The following is a 24,850-nucleotide window of genomic DNA, read 5'->3' on the forward strand; positions in this document are numbered from 1 at the left end:
CCTAATAAAATCATGTTTTCAGGAAATGATTACCAACAAATTCTAAAGCCATTTGGTAAAAGATGGATGGGGAGCTGCTTATTTGCAGCATGACAAATTATTACTTTATGGGTTGATGCCTGGTTAATAAAGGGGAAATAGAACTTTACACTTGAAGGGGTCAGGCTGTCCATATCATCATCTCTAAAAGTGGGACACCCGGATATGGTGTGCCCCCTAATGTAATACGAAGTTCACAGAACATCTATAAAAGATTTTTGTCAGAAAAGATAAACCTGAGTCTCATCAACCCCTTAGCTCTAACTTTAAGCTTAGAGATAATATAAGGAGTAGAGAATGAATAGAATCCATCTGATATCGCCTTGTCTTATTTTTCTGTATTAATAATATTAAGTTTGACTTATTTATTTTTACTATCCATCGGCCCTCGTGGAATATAAACTCCATTGGCACAGGGACCTTGTATAGCTGATCCACCACTCTATTCCCAGGGTCTATTACCATGTTTGGCACATCTTACGTGTTCAATACAAAGTGTTAAACTCACAAATGAATGAACAAGTAATTTTAACCTTGTCAAACTTGTTTCCACATCTGTAAAATGGAGATGACAATACTTGCCTTAGAGGGTTCGTGCAAGGGTTAAATGAAGTAATAAACAGTGTCTGGTCCAGTTAGTAGTGCATTATAGGTGTTCAATAAATTACATCTATTTCTTTCCCATATATTATACATCCGATCCTCCCAGTAACAGTACATTTATCGGGCAGGAGTTACTGTCTGCATTTGGCAGATGAGAAAACCGAGGCAAAGACAGACAGGTCAGAAAGATGACTCTTACCTGGACTTGGATCTGGACCACACAGCCAACCATGCCGAGAAAAACCCTGACTTTTATTCTCCGACACCTGCTACGAACCTCACCCAAGTTTGCAGGCTTCTTTACTGCCATCCTTCCCTCCCACTCTGGACCTGCTCATTCCCGGGTAGGAGGTGCTGGGCCTGCCGCTTCTCTGTACGGAGCTGGTACTCCACGTTCCAGGGGCCCAGCCAAGCACTGCATACCGCGCCACACAGCTCCCCTCAGCAGAGCAGGTCTGTTGTCCTGGGCCAATATGCTGTCGTACAAACACAGGAAACCATGTACCATGTGTTCTGGACCTTCTCCAGAAGGACTGTGGTGGACCAGCCCAATTATGCCACCACATCAGACAATGCCCAGGGGCTGGCGCCCTCACACACACACTGTCAAAGCTGAGCCACGAAGTCAACGTCTCATGCCGTTGTGCAGCCAATAATCCATCTAAGATGCCTTAATCTATAGAGACAGCTGTCCTTTAACTTACACTGGATTTGGGGGGAAATGAGTCGATGTCTACTTGCTTTGACAGAGTCACACTTTATGCCACTAATTCCAGAGATTATTTTCACTCCTAGTGCCTCCTTGACTCTCTGGTGCAACCACAGCCAATAAGCCTTGCAGCCACTGAAATTCTCCATAATCCATCTTTCCACACAAGTCGCATTCTTCAGCTCTCTGTGCACCTTACATTCCACTCAGTTTCCTGAACATTCTTTGGAGAATTCCCTTTTCCAAACCCTTTCTCTCTTGCATAGTACAGCACAGAGATGGCCCATGGTATGTATTTATTCACTTTCCTGCTCCACCTAGGACCTAAAGTTTTGATGAGGCTGGTTTGCATAAACGTATGCCAAATTTCAAAGAGTGTATATTGTCAAAGGCAACTGAAATGGGATGTTTCCTTTTGTGGGCCATGTCTCCAAGTTGAAGAAAATGGGATCCACGGGCTGATCCTATGGTCTCTGCTATCAAGACATGTCTGCCACAAGCCCTTATGGTCTTTTTATACGTCAGATGTGGGCTCCTTAAAATCAGCCGCACCAGGTCCTGCCTTCCACAGTGTGTTGAAATATCCTTTGTAGACCTGAAACAAATAGACTACCAGATATTTCTCCAGCGAAGATGAGTTTGTTTGGGATCAGCAGAGAATTGCAGTTTGGGGTCTGCAACCCTGGTGAGCTACGTGCAAGTCCCCACACGGCAAGGGAAGGAGAACGCTTTTATAGCTGGTGGGGGTGGGGAAGGAAGCTGGGACGGCTGTAGGAAACATGAGTCCGTAGCATTCTATTGGCTGAGTCCTTCCTGTTGGGCTCTGCTATTACCTCAGGGCATGAGAACTCCCCCTTCTGGTCTCCCAACTCTATTTAGTTGAGTTTTCTGTTTATTGGGGGGTTTTTTTTACACTTAAAAATTTTTTTTTTAATTTTATTATTTTAATTAAAAAAATTTTTTTTACAGTAGGTCCTTGTTATTTATCCATTTTAAATATAGCAGTGTGTGCATGTCAATACCCAAATCCCAATCTACCCTTCCCCCACCGGTAAATATTAAGTTCATTCTCTAAGTCTGTGAGTCTGTTTCTGTTTTGTAAATAAGTTTATTTGCAACATTTTTTTTAGATTCCACATATAAGCGATATCATATGGTATTTGTCTTTCTCTGTCCCACTTACTTAGTGTGATAATCTCCAGGTCCATCCATTTTGCTGCAAATGGCATTATTTCATTCTTTTTAATGGCTAATATTCCATTGTGTATATCTACCACATCTTCTTTATCCATTCTTCTGCTGATGATCATTGAGGTTGCTTCCATGTCTTGGCTATTGTAAACAGTGCTGCAATGAACACTGGGGTGCATGTATCCTTTTGAACCATGTTTTTCTCCGGATATATGCCCACGAGTGGGATTGCTGGATCGTATGGCAGCTCTATTTTACACTATAACACAACTATAGATGCAGATATGTTTACAGCCACGCTGCTTCCTCTCTCCCCTGCTTCCTTCACATGCAGCTCACTCCACCATGGGAACAAGCAGTCACCAACAGTCTTACCAGCTCTGTGAATGAATCCTCATGGGTCTTGTCCTTTAGAAAAATAAATAAATAAAAGTGCAACAACAAACACAGGCCTTAGGCAATGGTTTGATAAATTTTTTATAAACTACAGGTAGTTAAATGTTTAATCTTGGCAGTTAGAGGAGATCTAAACAACAGGCAAGGGGGCACTTGTCTCACACTGAAGGTGGTTACTGCTTGAAAATAGAAGCTTACAGGTTAAAAGGACTCAGAGGATTGTTTTAGGATATTCATTTCTGTATACATAACTGAGACATTGAGAATTGGGGGTCATTTTGTTTCATTTGTTCCTATAGCAAAAAGGCAAAGAAACTATAAGCAATGTGATCATTTGTGACATTTCTTAGGTTTATTAAAGTATAAGAATACGGACTAACATTTCTGAAACAAAGATTGAAACCTGTGATTTGACAAGGAAAAGTATGTTTATGAGATTAGGACACAAAATTGGAAACTGTATTTGCCTCAGAAAAGCTGGGTGTTATAGTGGCCAAATCCATAGGCAAGATGTTAGAAAAACTGTTTGAAAATGCAATGAATACAGTAAAGAGTTGTTGAATTCAATTCAGCCTGTCAGTCATTAAACAGTTCTTGTGCACCTGCTGAGATGAAGCTAATACATGCAAGTTCACATAAAATGCAATTAAAAAATCTAACAGTTGTTTGCTTTTATTTAGTCATGAAAAAGAAGTGTTATTAGCAAATATTTTGATTATATTAAAATAATTTTAAACAAAGACTTAAATCTCGAGTTTTTGTCATCTATATCTGATATTTAATATGTTGACAATTTTAGGCAAATCCAGAACTAAAGGTTAAATTCTTTCAACAAGTATCAATAACCATATTCCAGGTATGAAGTTAACATGTAACTACATTATCTTCTTTATAATTCTCATTGTCCCTGTTCTATGTCCCCTCCAATCTTCCTTCTACATCGTTACCAAAACAATCCTCCTAAAATACTCATTTGGTATTAATCTCCTATTTTAAACTTTTCCATGAGTCCCAATGACCTACAAGTCAGAGTCCATTTTTAAAATTTTAATTTTAAATCATTTTTCAAAAATTTTTATGGAAATACAGTTATTTACAATGTGTCAGTTTCAGGTGTACAGCAAAGTTATTCAGTTTTATATATATATTCTTTTCAAAATCCGTGTTTAAATTGCAGCATACAAGTTTCTTCACAATCTGGCTGCCACTTAACCTTCCTATCTCATTCTCCTCCAGTTCAACTCCTGACACTAAAAGAAATATTTTTCCAGCTCACTGAATCTCATAATTTCTAAACATTGTGTGATAGGGCTAGCAATTTACCCATATTACAATTTGTAGAGTAGTGGGAAATATGATTTATTTTGGAGAGAAAAAAAGTTGAAATCTTCAGCTTGCTTCAATCACTCTTAGATAACCGAGTCTTGGCTTAGATGACTCCAGCAGAGACATCTGTCTTCTAGACATCTATATATATGAGATTAGGGTAGGACCTTGCTCACCATTCATTAGATAGACTCTCAATAAACTTACATGACTATCAGACAGTAAAATTTTAGATAAACTTTTGATGAAAAGGCTGAAAATTATAGATCAGATGATTAACTGTGGCCTAAATATATAGGAGTTTGTTTTTCCATGACAAAAAAAAATCCAAAGATAAGTAAGTGCTATTGTTAGTTTATCTGTTCTGTGCTAACACGGATGAGAGGCTCTTTCTGGTTTTCACTCCACACGCTTAGCATAGTGGCATTTTCCTCAGATTTCTAGCTTCGTGGACAAAGAAAGGAAGCTTCAGGAGCGTGTTCCCGGCCATATCCCTATCTTATCCAGATAAAAAATCATCATACAAAAGCCATCCCCAGCAAATTCCACTTATAGCTCATCGATCAATACTCGGTCAAATATTCACCCCAGTCGGTAAGCGACGAATCGAAAGTGATTATCCGGCTTTTTCAACCTCACTAATGGCAAGGGAAAAAGGGGTTGGCACTGGATGTTGGTGTCTTTCTCAGTGCTTTTCAGGAGTTGGGAAAGGTGGTCCTTAGATCCCTAGAGTGTTCTTGCCAATGATCTGTCGGCCTGGTCTCTGCTGACTTTATAAAGTTTCTTGGACAACTCAGGCTCCTCTTAGCTCTGACCACTCTTTGGACCCTGACCGTACACTGAGGTCTGACTACATTAGTCACTTGGTCCCTTACCAGATGGCACAACCCAGTGCATTTGCTGTAGAGTTCCTCATTCCCACCACAACAGCTTCCTCCATCCACATTACACAGGAATCAAGAATGTTCTATAAAGAATAATACAGTCCCCTTCTGCTTAATCACCCTCTGCTACCATGTTTATTTGTAATATGGAAATGTCCCTCAACTGACTTGGAGGCAGCCTACAAGTTCTTTCCTTCTGGAACAGAACCAAAGCTCCCTGGTTCTTGGAGTTCCATATCTTCTCCAGTATTTCAAAAGCATTCTCTCCCCACCAGCTCAGCCTTGAGTGTGTACTGGGGAGCATGGTGGAGGGACCCCAGTATCTTCCAACCTTTATCTTTGTTCTCAGTCCTCCAACTCTCACAGTGCCTCCCAGTAATCCCCCAAATTAAGATACCTTTTACTTTCCTCCAGGCCATATCTTTCATCTTCCAAACTCCATTCTCATGGCTAAGCTGAAACAATGATCAAAGTTACCTATTCTATACAATCAGAAAAGCAGCTACGGTAGCCATCAGGCTCAATCTTTAATGTTAAATAAGAACTAAAATAATTTTTAAAGTCCTTATTCTCTCAAACTATTGCCTGTTGGCAAAATCCTATTTTGAATGTAACAATCTAATTTTTCAAAATGCTACCCTGTTATAGTTTCACGTTCTTACATATAGTCTGTATTTAAGACGTGCTATACGCCCATGCCTCTACTTCACCTGTCTCTTTCTGTATTTGGTGATAATCCTAGGTATCCTGAAAGGCTCTTTTAAATGTCACCTCCTCTGTGAAACCATTAACAGCTTAGAGGGAGTTTTCTACCCTTACTTAAGATCCCAAAGAATTTTAATAGCATTATTTATAGTGCTTTCACCTTATAAGTATTTGATTAATACTCTCTTTCCCTTTGGGGGAAACCTACAGCGTAGTTAAACTTTCTTTCCCTAAACCCATATGGGGACTCATGAATATGTGTTGAATGAACACCTGATAGCATGCTTGCTTTTCCCGAGAATATATTCTACTTTTATACTAGGACAATCCAAACTGGAGGTTGATTGTCACTACTCTACTGAACGCTGTGGCAGAACAGTCTAGAACCACGCCTGCCAAGCACTGGTATTTTCCAGAGTAGCCTGTGGAAATAACCTTTGGATGTGAGCTTCCTTTTAACTTATTTAAATGATTTTAACATACCCACCCATAATATTACTAGATGAGAAAAGGAAGGTTTGGGTATGGTTTTATTTTCCTTAGCGGTTAAGAGCATTTAAAATAATATTTGATTTTATATGAGTTTGAATTTCTAAACTTCTGAAAATCCTACTGTCTCAGAAGTTGAGACCTATTCCATGTTCATATTATAGTTGGCCCTGAATAAAATGTTTAAAACCACCACAAAGTTCAGTTTAAAATATATATATATATATGATGTGATATATATATACATTATATATCTATATATAATGTATATATAGATACATCACTAAGCAGTTAAAATAATAGTTCAAGGTGTTGTTCCCTTTAATTTTTGTTTCTGAAAAGGAAGCTTCAAAGCATTATTATTAATCCTAAAGCATACTCATTTATTCACTTTGCTGGACAGCAGAAATTAACATAACATTGTAAAGCAACTATACTTCAATAAAATTTTACAAAAATAATAATACGCATTTGTCTCTTCTTTGAAAACTTAACAAGGGATGGGATGTGTATCCAACTCCCTTTTTGCAAAGGGCCTGGCTTTTTAAAAGCCACATTTAACAGTCTTGTCTGCTTGTTAACCTGGTGTTGTCTTCAACTCTCTTTGGAACAGCTATCTCCCAGCTGCAGTTAAACATTCAGCCTAGAAGCTCCCAGCTCACGAGACTTTCTCCACTATTCCCAAGTTTACCAACAGGGAAGCTGTAGTGTTCTCACAGAAGAAGCCAAAAGTTGCTTGAAGAGTTCCAGTATAAGTCATATTTTCCATTTTTATTTTATTTCTGATCCGGAGGCTTAGATCAAGTCTAATTTCTTTGAAGCCCGTGGTTTTGAGATCTTAAATTCCATCACAGCATCAGTATCTGACACTCTTAAAAAGTTCCTATGGTGCATACATTTTCACCAAACACTTTAAATATTTTGTGGTTCTAAATACTACGCTGTATTTGAGTTGGGGAGCCATGGGACATACTTTAATAAAAGTCAAAGGACAGAGAAGGATATAGAATGGAAAAGTGATATAGTCCCCCTTTGTGTTCCAATCTATGCCACAAATCCCCTTCACCTTGATGGAAGGAACTTTGATGCACTATCGTCCTATGCTTTTCCAGGTCAGGTCACAAATGTATTGATTCAGGCGAATGCAGCTTTTCACACTTTGGATGATGGGATGGATGAAGCGCCTTATATCTGGGTCAACATCTGGCTTCCATTATATGTTACATACTGCAGAAAACGAAGGAGCACAAAAGCATATTATCGCAGCCTCGATTTCTTCCTCTGATCATATACACTCTCAGAAACACACATATACACACACACCCATAGGCATTTTTCCTTAAGTAGTGTCATAACGTGCACACTGATGCATTTATTTTACTACTTCCTAGTCATCTTTCCATGTCCGAATATGTGACCATGTCTCATCTTTCTTAATGAGGATCTCATAGCATGGATTTCCCCATAATCCATGTAATCATTTCTGTATCGTTAGATGCTTGGGTTGTCTACAGTTCTTCCTGTTACAAAAAAATCTCTGCAATTCTTGTCTTTTCACGTATGCAAACTTTCTGGAAGGCAGGTTTCAAGAAGTAAAACCCGAAGGTGATTCAGGTTTTGTTTCTGATGGACAACCACCAAAGAGCTTCAAAAAGACTGTAATAATTACACCCCACGCCGTATAAAAGTCCAAGATTCCTCACACTCTCATCAACACTGGATAATAAAAGAGAAAACTTTTTATTATATATGTACGAAAAACTAAATTATGAAAAATGTACAGTGGTGTTTGTATCTCCAATTAGAGAAGAAACATTTTTTTGAGATTTTTAAATTTTATTATTATTTTTTAATTTAAGTATAGTTGCTTTACAATGTTGTATTAGTTTCTAGTGTACAGCAAAGTGACTCAGCTATACGTATACCTAAATCCCCTCTTTTGTGGATTTTCTTCCCATTTAAGTCATAGCAGAACACTGAGTAGAGTTCCCTGTGCTGTACAGTAGGTTGTCATTAGTTGTCTATTTAGACATAGTATCCATAGCGTATATATGTCAGAAACATTTTCAAAGTCTATTTGTTTCTTAAGTTTTAAAACCACACATAAACCTGGACATAAGCAGCACACATCATTTCCCAATTAAATGGGGTTATAACTGTGTTTATTAAAGGATGAGCTCCTCCAACAAAGAGAACCCAACACACAGTGGCTTACAGAATATAGAAATTTCTTTCTCATGTAACAGAACTGTAATGAGCGGTTCTGATGGACAGGACAGATCTGCTGGGTGTAGTCATTCAAGACCCAGGCTCTTGCCACCTTATTGTTCCTCCATCTTCTACAACACAAAAGAAGCTAGATACCTACCATATCCAGAAAGAGTCTAGAGGAGGCTTGTTCAATGTTTTAATTTCCAGACCCAGACACATCGCTTCTGCTCACATTCTGTTGACAAGAACTTGGCCATCTAACTGCAGGGGGGCTGGGAAATGCAGTCCAGCTAAGAGGCCTGGACTCAATCACAACTCCATTTTCATGACAGAAGGGGAGAACAGATTTGGCCAAATTATCAGTCTTGCCACACTTACTAAACTTCCAGATATCATCATAGTGATTCAAGTAACTAAACTAAATTAGGGAGAAAGCATTTCCTAGTCAAATCCAGGAGAAGACAGAATCGCTATATTCAAAAGACAATGTTTTTACATACGTGTGCTGTAAATTACACACAAACTTTGATATAAACAGAGCACATCATTTCAAATTACATAGAAATTTGCTCCCAATGATTTTTTGTTTAAGTATTTACTACTATGTGGTCCATCCTACGCCTTCTAAAGGAACTGGTCATTTCTCCTTATCTGCAGAAATGACCTCTAAATATTGCAATGACTTAGAATGAAATCCCAGGATGCCCCACTTGTCACACTTTTTTCTTCAATTTGTGACCGTTTCTTCTCATGACTGTTCAATTCTGTGCCATTTTTCAAAAACAAATTTGTAATAATTTAACATTTTGAAAGTATACACAAATAAGCCTAAAAAGAATTTAGTGTCTAGAAGAAAAGTCACCAAATGTATGCTCTATATTCAGTGAGGTGTCAATTCCAAAGCTGTGCCTGGGATAGAAGAGAATAGAGGAAGCCGTAAAACCCTTCTGGTTGGACTCAAGCCTGCGCTGGAATACAGGCCTAACTCCAGTCTTGTTGGCACATTGAACACATTTCACTAAAGGCATACAAAAGGTCCTTTATTGTTTTCGGGAAGATGATAAGACCAGCTGAAGAGTTTAATGCCTTCTTTGGCAGCGAGAGATGGAGTCAGGGAACTTTGGCAACTCAAAGGGAGCGATAAAATGACCATGTGAAAAGGGCACGTTGGAAATATAGTAATGACGGCAATATAAGATGCATAAATGCGATCAAGATTTACTGCTGGAGATGTTACCAGAGCTTCTGATGTGCTGTCACTCTCTACTGAGCCTGGCAGCTCGCTTCTAGAGGAGCAGGGAGTCACAAATAAGTACCAATCAAGGTAACTCCAGGACTGCAGCCTGCTGTATTCTGACCTTGTAAACAAGGTATCCTGCAGAATGTATGCACGAGCCAAGGACCGTCTAAAAGGTGATACAAAAGTCTCAGTTCTCAACATGGAACAGAGGAGTAGGTAGTTTACCATTAACTTTACCAGATGGCTTCTTTAAGCACGGTCATAAATAATAAGTGAATGTTATGTAAAAAGAATCAAGGAGAATGAATGGACAACTACTTCAGCCTGTCCATTTTACAAGACTTCTAATGTTTTAAAGAAACTTGGCACGTTTTTTTCTGGAGAAGCTTACACCTCCATTCTCTGCCCCTTATAGATTACTCTGATTAATCTCTTTCATGCTCATAAACATCTCACATGCCCATGTTTGTTACCTGAAGATATATTGTACTCCTGTGTTTAGCTTGGCACATTTTCCTTTCCAAAAATGTCTCTGGGACTTCCCTTCATTAGGAATCATTCTCTTTTCAGTTCAGTGTCACTCACCTGTGACAAAGACTCATGAGCTGCTTAATGGGAAGCACAATAGAGCAGGAAAAATATGCCCAGGCCAACTGCCTGCTCGAGAGCCTGGCTTTAATTTTCTCAGCCTCTCAACCCAATCTTTCTCTAGGAGGCCGATGATGGGGTTGAGAGTGAATTATTCGTCTGATGGCTTTCTAATAGGGAGATGGTTCCGAGAGTCAGGATGGAGATGGCCAATCTTCTACACATGTGTGCGCCAAGCCAAATTACAGTCCAGAGGGCCAGTGGGGAAAGACAACACATTAACCTGCACTGACACCTGTTCATCTGACACACCCTTTCCTGAACTCAAAAGGTCTGTTTCTTTTGAAATATTTATGTCACTGAAAGTAAAGGTCATTCCATTCTGGTGTTTCACTTTACATGATGATGAAAACTGACACTTACAACAATGAAATCAGTTTCCAAGGCAGAGAGTAAACACACAAAGATGCATCCTTTCTGCCACAAGAGAAGTAAAGGAAATGTACATATCAGGTCCTGAAAGGTATATCTCCAATCGATTTTAAATGGGATTTTTATTCAAATATCCAAATGACCGTTTCTCTGGAGCCTCTTCAATTAGTCCATAGTAACCAAATTGAACATGTTGCCTTATTCTATTATGCTGTGTCCTCTTGACTGTCAAATTCTGGAGAATTCAAAACAAGTGTGCAAGTGAAACTGAGAGAGGTTAGTATCACAAGAGCATTTGTTGCTTATTAAGATGCTCTGTGTGCTGATTCTGAGACATGTTAATGATTAAATTAATAAAAATAATATTTTTACCTGACACTTTAGATTTAATTTTAGTAACTTAAAAGAAAAACATAATCAAGCATAAAATGAATTTGCGTTTTGAAATAAAGTTAGCAACTTGGACTTGGGTTTCTCTTCTGTTTTCTCAATGCTTTTTGCAATATTCATGGACCTGTGGTCTCATGTCTTTTCCCATCAACCCCCTGAAATTGCTGTCAACGTGTGTGTTAATGACTTCTTTGTTATTAAATCCAGGTGACAGTTCTCGGTCCTTAACCTACTTTACCTCTTACTCACACATCTAAACAATATTTACCAAATATCTACTAAGTGTCAGGCACTGCATTAAATGTCAAGCATAAATGTTGAAGCAGAGTTTACTGTGCAATAGAGGAGTTGGATATTAATGAGCTATTCAATTGTTGACTCATAAAGAATAAATATAGCATGCACTAAGAGAATATAGTTGGGAAATATAATTTAGTCAGAGATGTCAGCAAAATTTCCCAGAGGAAATGACTTCTAAGCTGAAATTTAAAACTTATTTACTCAAAAATACCTATGTACAGGGCTTCCCTGCTGGCGCAGTGGTTGGGGGTCCGCCTGCCGATGCAGGGGACGCGGGTTCGTGCCCCGGTCCGGGAAGATCCCACGTGCCACGGAGCGGCTGGGCCCGTGAGCCATGGCCGCTGAGCCTGCGCGTCCAGAGCCTGTGCTCCGCAACGGGAGAGGCGCCACAACAGTGAGAGGCCCGCGTACCGCAAAAAAAAAACAAAAACAAAAAACCTATGTACGACTATGTAACTTATTTATCTTCCATTCAGTCGGTCAAACCCATCAACTAACTAATATGTTCACAGATACCACATAATACTGCTCAATAGTTCTTAGCTGGGCTCACTTAAACTGATAAACTGAGGCTGGAGTATAGTACAGGGCCTGATAATAATAGACTACGGGGTAGGCTGGGGCTGACTGGTTTACAATAACTTAACTAGCATAGCTAGGATAACCAATGCATCTTTCTACTTCATCATTCTTTGGCATGCCAGCTCAGACCTAATCACTTGGCAGGCACAAGGTTTTAAGACAGAGAGAGGAAACCTGCAAAGTCTCCTCAGGTCGAGGCTCAGAAATCACACACATCAATTCCACCACAGTATACAGATCCAAGCAAGTCACAGGCCAGCCCAGATTTAATGAGTAAAGGAAATTGATAGGAGAAGCTGCAAGGTCATAATGCAAGATCAGAAAGAAAACTTGGAATAATTTGTGGCCACTTTTGCAATCTACCACAATGAGGTAGGTGTTATTTCTCCCTATTTTATAGATGATGAACTAAAGCTGGAATATAGCACAATGCCTAGACAAAGTAATATTCACTAAATATTATAAAAATCAAAGAATACAGCCATGAATAAATTGAATAATTAAATTAATTCATACTTAAATAGAGCTATGGCTGAGGCCTGGATTGTCTGTTTCCATGGCCTGATTCTTTCTTGTTACTCTATACTGGCTCCTGAATATAAAAAATCAAATGAGATATAACAGTTGAGGAATGACATGACTGTCTCCAGCTGGAGACTCCCATTGCTAGCCATGAGACAGCTACATAGGAAGCAGTGGTTTTAAAACATTGGATAATAAACCTCACAGAACTATGATCCCTGAGAGAAGGGAAACACATGAGAAAAACCCTACAAGTGCTCCAACTTACAGCCTAGAAGTTTCCAGGTTGAAGTACAGAGTGGGGAAATCCAAACAGAACCTGGCAGTCTTCCTAAATTTGAGATTAGTGGTCAAGAAGCTCAAGATAGCTAGAATTTGTAGAAAGGAGTACTGGAGAGGATAAAGCTGCACAGAGAGAAAGCTCCAAAGAGCTATGGAAAAATACCACTGAGTCTATGACTGAGCACAGTTCTGGAATGCAAAAGAAGAAACTACCCAAAGCCAGGGAAAGAACCACTGAAGAGCAGAAGGTGAACAAGTTGTAGAGCTCAAATAGGGCTGGGAATAGTTCATGTTCCCCCGCAGCCAGAGTAGAGAGATTTTATAATATACAGGAAAATGAGTAGAATGGCCAGAAGGGTATTGCCTTAGTAGTGGGGCTAAGTTAGCTTGAGACAAAAGGCTTCTCTGGATTCAGGAAAGCCTCAGAAGGATCAAACTAGTTCCAAGTAACTTAACTGTACATCAGAACAAAATCAACACTCTTTAAAGAAATTAAAAAACAAAACAAAATAAGATGTAACAATGATATTCAACATCCAGTGAAAAATTATCAGCATGTAAGAATCAGGAAAATATTTGCCCCATAATCAAGAGAAAAATCAATCAACAAAAACAGATCCATATATGACAGAAGTAATGAAACTACAAAGACTTTAGAACAGCTATTATGAATATTATAAATGCTTCATAAATTCAAGGATTAGAAAAACACATTAAAATGATGAAGCGAAAAATGGAAGATATAAAAAAGACCCAAACAGAAGTTCATGAGATGAAAATAGCAATATCTGAAATTGAAAAAATTATATTGTATGTGATTAACAATAGATTATACAAAAGATCAGTGAATTCAAAACATAGGAATAAAAACGATTCAAAAGGAAGCAAGAGAGGTAAAAAGACTAAAAAAGACACTTCCCCCACCCAAAAAAAAAAAAAAAAAATAGAGCATTAGTGACCTGTGAAACAATAACAAGTGGTCTAGAGTATGTACAGTTGGAATCACAGATATGGGAATGTAGGGGGAAGGGAGAAAATATTTAAAGAAATAACGGTGTGATGGATTGGGAGATTGGGATTGACATATATACACTAATATGTATAAAATGGATAACTAGTAAAGAAATAATGGCTGACGTTTTTCCAAATTTGATAAAACCAATTAACCCAGATATCCAAGAAGTTTAACAAATCCAAAGCAAAAGAAAGAAAAAGAAATTCACACAACTGCACATCATATAAAATTACTGAAAACCAGTGATAAAGGAAAAAAAATCTTAAAATTAGCCATGTTGGAGAAAATATATTTTTCCAAACAAAGATATGATTATAGCAGAATTTTTGTCAAGAAGTACAGAAGCCAGAACACAATGGTATAACATCTTTTAAGAACTTAATAATTCTATAAAGAGCAAAAACATCTGGCAAAAATGAACACATAAAAAAAGGTTGTTTTTCAGATGAAAAGGAAAGAAAAAAAGAAAGAAAGAAAGCTGAGAAAATTCATTGCCATCAAACATGCACGAAAACCAATATTAAAGGAAGTGCCTGAGCAGAGGAAAATGGTAACAGGTGGAAACTAAAATCTACAGAAAAGAACAAAGAATGCTGAAAATGGCAAACATACGGGTAAATGTAAAATCCTTTTAAAAATTGTTTTTCTCATTTATAAATATCTTTAAAAGATAATTATTCAAAGCAAAAATAATAATGTATTTGGGGATTTAGAGCATGTAGAAGCATCGATCACTGCAATAGTAAAAAGGTCAGGAGGAAGAAAATGAAAGTATACTACAGTAAGATTCTTACACTGTATGTAGTGGTGTAACGTTATTATTTGCAAGTAGACTATGATAAGTTAAAGGTGTGTACTCTAAACCTTAAAGCAACTGCTGAGAAAAATAAAAGCCAATAAAGAGGATAAAATGAATCATAAAAGTCCTTAATTTAAATGAAGGCAGAAAATAGGAATAAAGTATCAAGGAATAGATAGGACAAATAGAAAATAAGAAAAAAAGCTATGCAAATGGCTAAATGTTCCATTTAAAAGTCAGAGATCATCAAACTGAACTTAAAAGAACTACCCAATTTTATTCTGTCTACAAGAAAGCCACTTAAAATTTGAAGACACAAATAAGTTAAAAATAAAAGAATGGAATAAAATATACTATGCAAATACTAAGCATAATAAAGTTGGAATGGATATATTAATTTCAGATGAAGCAGATTTTTAGAATAAGAAATGTTAACAGGAGTAAAAGGGGACACTTCATAATTAATGTGGGATCAATTCATCTAAAGGATGTAATAATTCTAAATGTTTGTACACCTAATATGTATACAAATACATTTTGAACTTTAAAATACATGAACCAAATATTGATAAAATTGAAAAGAGAAATAGACAATCCTAAATTACAGCTGAAAGGTTTCAAAAACTTTCTTGCAATAACATAGAGAAACTAGACAAAAAAATCAATAGGATATAGAAAACATGAACAACACTATCAACTAACTTGACCTAACTGATATTTATAGAATATTCTCCCCAACAACAGTAGAATACACATTTTTTTTCTTCCAAATGCACACAAAACATTTACAAAATAGAGTATATTCTGGGACATAAAAAAGACTCAATAAATTTTTATAAAGTAGAATTCTTATAAAGTATGTTTTGTGACCACAAGATAATTAAACTAGAAATTAAAAATAGAAAGATGTTTGAAAAATCCCCCAAAGATTTGGAAAAATTTTAAAACATGCTTCTAGATAACCCAGGAGTCAAAGAAGATATCTCATGGAATATTTTCAAACATTTTTAACTTAATGAAAATTAAAATACAACATACTGAATGGCAGAGAGCAGCTAAAGCAATGCTTAGAGGAAAATGTATAGTATTACATGATTTATATAGAAAAGACATTCTCAAATCAGTGATCTAAATTTTCATTTTAATAAGCAAATTAAACCCAAACTAAACAGAAGGAAACAAGTAATAAAGGTAAAGTAAGAGGATAACAGTAAAACAATGAAGAAAATAAATGAAGCTAAACTCTAGTTTCTAGAAATGATTGTGCTCAGCCAAGGAGGCAAAATGGATTCAACAGATTATAGGATGCAGTATCAAATCACTTCATACAAACACTATCATTAATTACAAAGAAATCCTCAGTCCCTGACAGACACATTCTTACTGTTTTTCCTTGTTACTGTTCTAGAAAACATTTTTCTTCCTGTTTCCAGAAAATCTAGCACAGATATAAGCAGTCCATCTTTACCTTGCCTGGTTGCAAAGTAGGATGATTATGCATGTGGCAGCTGAATTCATAATACAACTCTGCTAAAGTATAACCCAGGAGGAAAATACCAGCCTGTTCCAGACCCGTGTCAGCAGTAAGTCTTTGCCAGGAAGGTCCGAAATGAAACAGAAAAGTAGGTTCTTGTTTCTTACATACAAAGTTGAAGGAAACATTCCCATCAGCCTCTAAACAGAAAAAGAAATCCTACTGCTTTGAAAACAATAATATTATATTTGTCTCATTTGATTTTTCAAACCAAGAGAAAGAGGTCTCAACTCACAACACTGTCTAACCCTTTTCCACCTATAACAAACAGTACTGTTGAAACCAAGCAGGACCCTGCGGGGCCCTCTTGGGGTAGAAAATCCTTTCTGTGTCTCCTGCTTCTTGTTTGTAGGGAAAAGGCTTTAGCCTCCTAGACCTTCCCTCCAAAGGGCAGATTCAAACAGTTACTAATTAGGGGAGTGAGGGAATGCAGAAACAAAGGAAAAGCAGTCAAGAAACAATAGTGCAGGCATAAAGCAGAGTCCTAGCTCCTCCTCATGGCATATACATAACAATCTGATGCATATCTCTGAGTTCTTCTGTAAGAACTAAGACCCCCCACCCAGGTAGAGGTTGGTAACTTCAGGCCAAGCACAAGTACGTGGATCCCAGACTGGCTGGAACAAGAAGCCTGAAGACTAAGACTCCTGGCAGTCACCTTGTTACCTCCCCACCAACCAATCAGAAGAAAGTCACACACCCTGCAATGCTCACCCCAAATTTTGCCTTTAAAAACTCTTCCCTGAAAACCACAGGGGAATTCAAATCTTTTGAGCAAGAGCTGCCCATTCTCTTTGCTTGGCCCTTGCAATAAACCTTTCTCTGCTCCAAACTCCATCATTTTGGTTTGCTGGGGCACATGAACTTGGGTTCAATAATACTGCAGACATCAAGAAAAGAAAAATTCACTGGAATGTGAATTAATCAGATGGCAGTTTTAAGACCCTTGCAGAAGATCATGTTAAAGTGATCAGGTTTCTTAGGTTTCATTGTCGTCACCTGCTGTGCTAACTAAGTGTCCAAAACTGTCATGCCTTCTTGGGAATAAAATAACCTATCCCTACACATGCTATTTTAAGTCCTTCCATTTCATCCTGCTTTTGAAATGACTTTATTTTCGGACACCCCAGATGTAATCCCTTCACTGACCACAAAGTGGTTTGTTCTGAAAAATGCTGTAAAGAGCAAATTCTTTGAATCCCTATTTCCTCAGTTGACATGACCAAGCTGTTAGGATTTCTCAGTGACATGTGGCACTTGCATCTGTAACAAGTCATAACCAGAGGAAACTCTGGCAGCATAGTGGTTGCACAATTTAGACTCAACCATTGGAGGAGTTAAGTATTTTGGTCTTGAATTCCAGTGTGGCTTAAGGAATGTTAGCAGTCTTTTTCCATAGTTGTGGTGCACATACAACCCAGTCAATTCCCTTACACAAGGCTTAGTCACTATCCCCTGTATATTTTGTGTGTGGCAAATTCATGTAAACTCATCTTTGTTTGGCTTTTTCCAAACTGTAGTTCATTAAATTCTCTATCGGTGAGTTGTTCCACTTCTTTAGTCTGGGAAAAGTCTTTTCCAGATAGTCATCTGTAATGTTGGCCATTCCTCTTCTTTGCATTAGTACAATTTAACTAGTCATAAAACACCCCAGGGGGTCCATCCAAGTTCCCTTGGAAGCTTCAAAGCCAGGAAGACACAAGGACAAGTTTTTCTTTAATTCCTTTCCACTCCCCACTCCAGAGCCCATGGCTCTCCATGCTGGAGACCCAACCATGATATCAACTCCTGAGCTCCCAGATATACCTGTTCCTAAAAATCCTAATTGCTTCCAATAGCCCAAGACCTTTACTGACTTAACTAGAAATAAGGACAGCCATACTTCTTCCAACTCAAGGTACTTCCCTGTCTCAAGAAGGAGACTGATGGAAGTAGCAATAAAGTTTCTAGAACAAACCTTTCATACCAGCAATCAGGAAAAAAGAAAAGCTCAATACTTAAAATATGGTATTCTGGTAAATACGACCAAGAATTATAGCTTGTAGTTCTCTGTTTCTCACTTACTTGTTGGTCTTATGTAAATCTCCCCATCTCTCGGGGCCTCTCATCTCTAATATCTTTCTAGATCTCAAAGTCTATGATTCTAATGATATAAAAATTCAAGGGGTATAGTAAGGAGATCATTTAATTATTTTTATTTATTTTATTTTTTTCAATGTGGTAAAAACTACATAACACAAAAGTTGCCAGTTGAGTCATTTCAAGTGCACATTTCAATGGTATGAACTACATCTACATTGTGCAATCATCACCATCAGCCGTCTCCAGAACATTTTTCATCTTCCAAAACTAAAATTTTGCACTCATTAAATAACAACTCCATTTCTCCTTGCCTTCAGCCCCTTGCAAACACAATTCTGCTTTCTGTCTCCATGATTTTGATTACTCTATGTATCTCATATATGCAAAATAACATGGTATTTGTCCCTTTTCTGACTGGTTTATTTTACTAGTATAATATCCTCAAGGTTCATCCATGTTGTAGCATGTATTATTAAAGCTGAATAATATTTTATTTTATATAAACACCACTTATCTGTTAACGGAAACTTAGGTTGCGAGAAAATTGATTTTTAAAATTATCTACTATAGTGTTAATTTCCTTCCAGATCATGTTCTTAGCTACATGTCAAAATCACCTAAGGGGTTTTAAAAATACAGGTTACTGGGCTTAACCCTAGATTTACTAAATCAGAATTTCCATAGCAGGGGCCTAGAAATCTGTATTTTAAGAAAACTGAAGGCCTATGTTCTTATCAAAAAGTAATTGTGCATCTGTCCCCTCCTAAAAAAAAAAAGTTTGTGGGATGATCTGAGTACCAGTCTCTATACCACATACAATATAGAACTGCTAACTTAAACATGAAACAAGACAAGAGAAAACACATGTGTGTGGAGGGAGTAGACGAGTCCCTAGTTCTTCTGCCCGGAAGGTAAAGCATTGGAGCTGGACCAGAAACAAGAAAACCCTGGCAGCTATGCATGCTGGGAGACTGTGATTTTCACTGCACTTTTTTGGTTCACAGATTTAAGGACCAAATCATGGAAATAGTATAGAATTGTACCTTGATGCATCAAGCAGCTCTATATGGATGCTAATCAGATACTGAAAACCTTCCAATAGGTAAAGATCCTAGAAAGAGATTCCTCCATAAAAGTAAGTGTAAAGTTAGCAGAGCTGTGTAAAAATCACAGAGACTGTCTGCTGACAATCTCCATTTGGCAAAAATCATTACATTTAAAGAATGAATAAAGAGACAAAAATTAACATGGAATTTATAGACATGACAACACGAGGGAAAGAGAACAGCACATTAAGACTCAGATGATAGAAAATTAGGGAAAGCTGGTCATTCTCAAAGGGATGTCAAAGATATGACTTTTACAAAAGTGGCAAAAAAGAAAAAAGAAAACTCATGCATAATGACAAAACAGGCTATGAATATTAGTTAAGGTGATACTTACTGCTATGACAAATGAAGCCCCACATTTCAGTGGAATAAGAAATAAAACTTTATTGCTCTGGTATGTGAAATCCAAAACAGATGTTCCTGATTAGCAGACAGCTCTCCTCCAATTGGCAATTCAGGGAACTAGGCTCTTTCTACCATGTGGCTTCACCATCTTCAACACACGGCTTTTAAGATTGCCATGGAATGGGAAATAGCATGGGAGACCATACATGGGAGATTTTTATGGGCCAGGTGTGGAAGTGATTTGTATCTGTTCTTCATATACTCCATTAGTAAATTATGCTCACATAACTTCAAGAGGGGCTGAGAAATTGTTGTCTAGTGGGTGCGCAGGAGAAAGGAGAAGCAGATTACGTGAACAGCTAGTCAGTCTCTAGCACCCTGACTACAAAATGTCTACAGAATGAAATGCACATACAACAACCTGAGGAGAATAGAGGGCTGGGGGAGATGAAGTCAAAATAAAAAAGCAATAACAAATGAAAGCCAATGCAGGAAGCAAAGAGGAAAACTGAAATGGCAGGATATGGAACAAACTTATGAAGCCTTCCCAGAACACAGAAGAAGGAGAAAAAGATCTGAAAATAGTAAAAGAAAATGATAGACATGGAAAGCAGAGAGGTGAGAACAGAGATTTTAATTTCAGCCTTGGAGATGCTCTAAAACAAGAAACCAGAAAAAAGAACAGAGAGGAAGTAACAAAGATGTAACTGAAGAAAAAGTTTTAAAACAGGAGACCCAAATATGCAGACATGAATAGCCAACCACGGTTCAGGTAAATGTATTGAAAGAGATCCATGCAAAATGCGCAGTGGAAGAATTTTGGAATTAGAAAGAAAAGGAAAAAGAAATCCAACAAGCACACATGCAAGCAAACAAACCAACAAGAGATTATAAACAAAGCAACAAAATCAGATTGGCAAACATTTTCCTCTGCTACTTGAGATGCCAGGAGACAAGGTTGCAACATCTTTTGATTCTGGTGGAAGGAGGTTTGATGGAAAAAAAAAAAGAATTTTATATGAAGAGTCAATGTATCACTCACTGCTGAGACAGCAGAATAAAGTCCTCAGAAAAGCTAGAATTAAGAAATATTTGACTCAAGTAATCCTTTATAAAGAAAAGAAAGGAAACACAGAACAAAAACAATTTTTTTTTGCTGGATAGCGTACTCTAAATGACAGCCAATCAAATTAAATGCATCAAGCATGGGAGTCTTGTACGTAAAAACTAGTATTGAAAGTAAACATTAAAACACATGAAACAGGAAAAATCAGAATGGTTCAAGATTGCAGAGTAGAAGGACATGTGCTCATTCCCTCTTGTGAGAGCACCAGAATCACAACTAGTTGCTCAACAATCATTGACAGGAAGACACTGCAAATCACCAAAAAAGATACCCCACACCCAAAGACAAAGGAGTAGCCACAATGAGATGGTAGGAGGGGTGCAATCACAATAATATCAATCCCATAACTGCTCGTTGGGTGACCCCCAAACTGGAGAACAATTATACCACAGAAGTCCACCCACTGGAGTGAAGGTTCTGAGCCCCATGTCAGGCTTCTCAACCTGGGGGTCCGGCAACAGGAGTAGGAATTCCCAGAGAATCAGACTTTGAAGTCTAGCGGATTTGATTGCAGGATTTGACAAGACAGGGGAAACAGAGACTCCACTCTTGGAGGGCAAACACAAAGTAATATGTGCATCAGGACCCGGGGAAGGAGCAGTCACCCCATAGGAGACTGAATAAGACGTACCTACTAGTGTTAGAAGGTCTCCTGCAGAAGCTGGGGGGTGGCTGTGGCTCACTGCGAGGACAAGGACACTGGCGGCAGAAGTTCTAGGAAGCACTCCTTGGCGTGAGCCCTCCCAGACTCCACCATTAGCCCCACCAAAGAGCTTGTAGGCTCCAGTGATGGGTCTTGCCTCAGGCCAAACAACCAGCAGGAAGGGAACTCAACCCCACCTATCAGCAGACGAGTGAATTAAACTTTTACTGAGCTCTGCCCACCAGGGCAACACCCAGCTCTACCCACCACCAGTCCTTCCTATCAGGAAGCTTGCACAAGCCTCTTAGATAGCTTCATCCACCAAAGTGCAGGCAGCAGAAGCAAGAAGAACTACAATCCTGCAGCCTGTGGAACAAAAACCACACTCACAGAAAGACAGACAAAATGAAAAGGCAGAGGGCTAAGTACCAGATGAAGGAACAAGACAAAACCCCAGAAAAAAATACTAAATGAAGTGGAGATAAGCAACCTTCCAGAAACAGAATTCAGAATAATGAGAGTGAAGATGATCCAGGATCTCGGAAAAAGAATGGAGGCAAAGATCAAGAAGATGCAAGAAATGTTTAACAAAGAACTAGAAGAATTAAAGAACAAACAAACAGAGATGAACAATACAATAACTGATATGAAAACTACACTAGAAGGAATCAATAGCAGAATAACTGAGGCAGAAGAACGGATAAGTGACCTGGAAGACAGAATGGTAGAAATCACTGTCGCAGGACATAATAAAGAAAAAAGAATGAAAAGAAATGAAGACAGCCTAAGAGACCTCTGGGACAACATTAAATGCACCAACATTCACATTGTAGGGGTCCCATAAGGAGAAGTGAGAGAGAAAGGACCCAAGAAAATGATTGAAGAGATAATAGTCGAAAACTTCCCTAACATGGGAAAGGATATAGCCACCCAAGTCCAGGAAGCACAGAGTGTCCCATACAGGATAAACCCAAGGAGAAAAACACCGAGACACATAGTAATCAAATTGAGAAAAATTATTAAAAGCCAACAAGGGAAAAATGACAAATAACCTATAAGAGAACTCCCATAAGGTTAACAGCGGATTTCTCAGCAGAAACTCTACAAGTCAGAAGGGAGTGGCACAATATATTAAAAGTGATGAAAGGGAAGAAACTACGACCAAGATTAGGCAAGGATCTTTTTCAGATTTGATGGAGAAACTAAAAGCTTTACAGACAAGCAAAAGCGAACAGAATTCAGCATCACCAAACCAGCTCTACAACAAATGCTAAAGGGACTTCTCTAAGGGGGAAACACAAGGGAAGAAAAGGACCTACAAAAACAAACCCAAAACATATAAGAAAATGGTAATAGGAACATACATATCAATAATTACCTTAAATGTGAATGGATTAAATGCTCCAACCAAAAGAAACAGGCTCACTGAATGGATACAAAAACAAGACCCTTGGGCTTCCCTGGTGGCGCAGTGGTTGAGAGTCCGCCTGCCGATGCAGGGGACACGGGTTTGTGCCCCGGTCCGGGAAGATCCCACATGCCACAGAGCGGCTGGGCCCGTGAGCCATGGCCACTGAGCCTGCGCGTCCGGAGCCTGTGCTCCGCAACGGGAGAGGCCACAGCAGTGAGAGGCCCATGTAATGCAAAAAAAAAAAAACAAAAACAAGACCCACATATATGCTGTCTACAAGACACCCAATTCAGACCTAGGGACACATACAGACTGAAACTGAGGAGATAGAAAAAGATATTACAAGCAAATGGAAATCAAAAGAAACCTGGGGGCTTCCCTGGTGGCGCAGTGGTTGAGAGTCCGCCTGCCGATGCAGGGCACACAGGTTCGGGCCCCGGTCCGGGAGGATCCCACATGCCGTGGAGTGGCTGGTCCTGTGGGCCATGGCCGCTGGGCCTGCGCGTCCGGAGCCTGTGCTCCGCAACGGGAGAGGCCACAGCAGTGAGGGGCCCACGTACCACAAAAAAAAAAAAAAAAAAAAGAAACCTGGAGTAGCGATACTTATATCAGATAAAATAGATTTTAAAATAAAGAGTGTTACAAGAGACAAGGAAGGACACTACATAATGATCAAGGGATCAATCCAAGAAGAAGATACAACAATTATAAATATATATGCACCAAACCTAGGAGCACCTCTGTACATAAGGCAAATGCTAACAGCTCTAAAAGAGGAAATCGACAGTAACACAATAATAGTGGGGGCTTTAACACCTCACTTACACCAATGGACAGATCATCCAAACAGAAAATTAATAATGAAACGCAAGCTTTAAATGACACAATAGACCAAATAGATTTAATTGGTATTTACAGGACATTCCATCCCAAAACAGCAGATTACACTTTCTTCTCAAGTGCACATGGAACATTCTCCTGGATAGATCACATCTTGTGTCACAAATCAAGCCTCAGTAAATTTAAGAAAATTGAAATCATATCAAGCATCTTTTCCGACCATGATGCTATGAGATTAGAAATCAATTGCAGGGGAAAAAACGTAAAGAAACACAAACACATGTAGGCTAAACAATACGTTACTAAATAACCAAGAGATCACTGAAGAAATCAAAAAGGAAATTAAAAAGTACCTAGAGACAAATGACAACAAAAACATGGTGATTCAAAACCTGTGGGATGCAGCAAAAGCAGTTCTAAGAGGGAAGTTTATAGCAATACAATCCTACCTCAAGAAACAAGAAAAATCTCAAATAAACAATTAACCTTACATCTAAAGGAACTAAAGAAAGAAGAACAAACAAAACCCACAGTTAGTAGAAGGAAAGAAATCATAAAGATCACAGCAGAAATAAATGAAATAGAAACAAAGAAAACAATAGCAAAGCTCAATAAAACGAAAAGCTGGTTCTCTGAGAAGATAAACAAAATTGATAAACCTTTAGCCAGACTCATCAAGAAAAAGAGGGAGAGGACTCAAATCAATAAAATCAGTAATGAAAAAGGAGAAGTTGCAACAGACGCCACAGAAATACAAAGCATCCTAAGAGACTACTACAAGCAACTCTATGCCAATAAAATGGACAACCTGAAAGAAATGGACAAATGCTTAGAAGAGTATAACCTTCCAAGACTGAACCAGGAAGAAATAGAAAATATGAACAGATCAATCACAAGTAATAAATTGAAACTGTGATTAAAAATCTTCCAACAAACCAAAGTCCAGGACCAGATGGTTTCTCAGGTGAATTCTATCAAACATTTAGAGAAGAGCTAACATCCATCCTTCTCAAACTCTTCCAAAAAACTGCAGAGGAAGGAACACTCCCAAACTCAT

The 24,850-nt window shown here is 38.3% G+C and overlaps 1 protein-coding gene across 1 annotated transcript in view; it reads right to left on the reverse strand.

Annotated features, from left to right (window-relative positions):
- Positions 1 to 3,003: 3,003 nt before the first annotated feature.
- Positions 3,004 to 24,850, reverse strand: part of BCKDHB (branched chain keto acid dehydrogenase E1 subunit beta) — a 295,144-nt gene continuing 273,297 nt past the window's right edge. Inside the window, exon 11 of the mRNA XM_032651314.1 lies at positions 3,004 to 7,569. The gene's annotated coding sequence lies outside the window, so the exon portion shown is untranslated. The remainder of the gene's footprint in view (positions 7,570 to 24,850) is intronic.

Source organism: Phocoena sinus, chromosome 12 (genome assembly GCF_008692025.1).
Source record: "Phocoena sinus isolate mPhoSin1 chromosome 12, mPhoSin1.pri, whole genome shotgun sequence".
NCBI classification, from domain to species: domain Eukaryota; kingdom Metazoa; phylum Chordata; class Mammalia; order Artiodactyla; family Phocoenidae; genus Phocoena; species Phocoena sinus.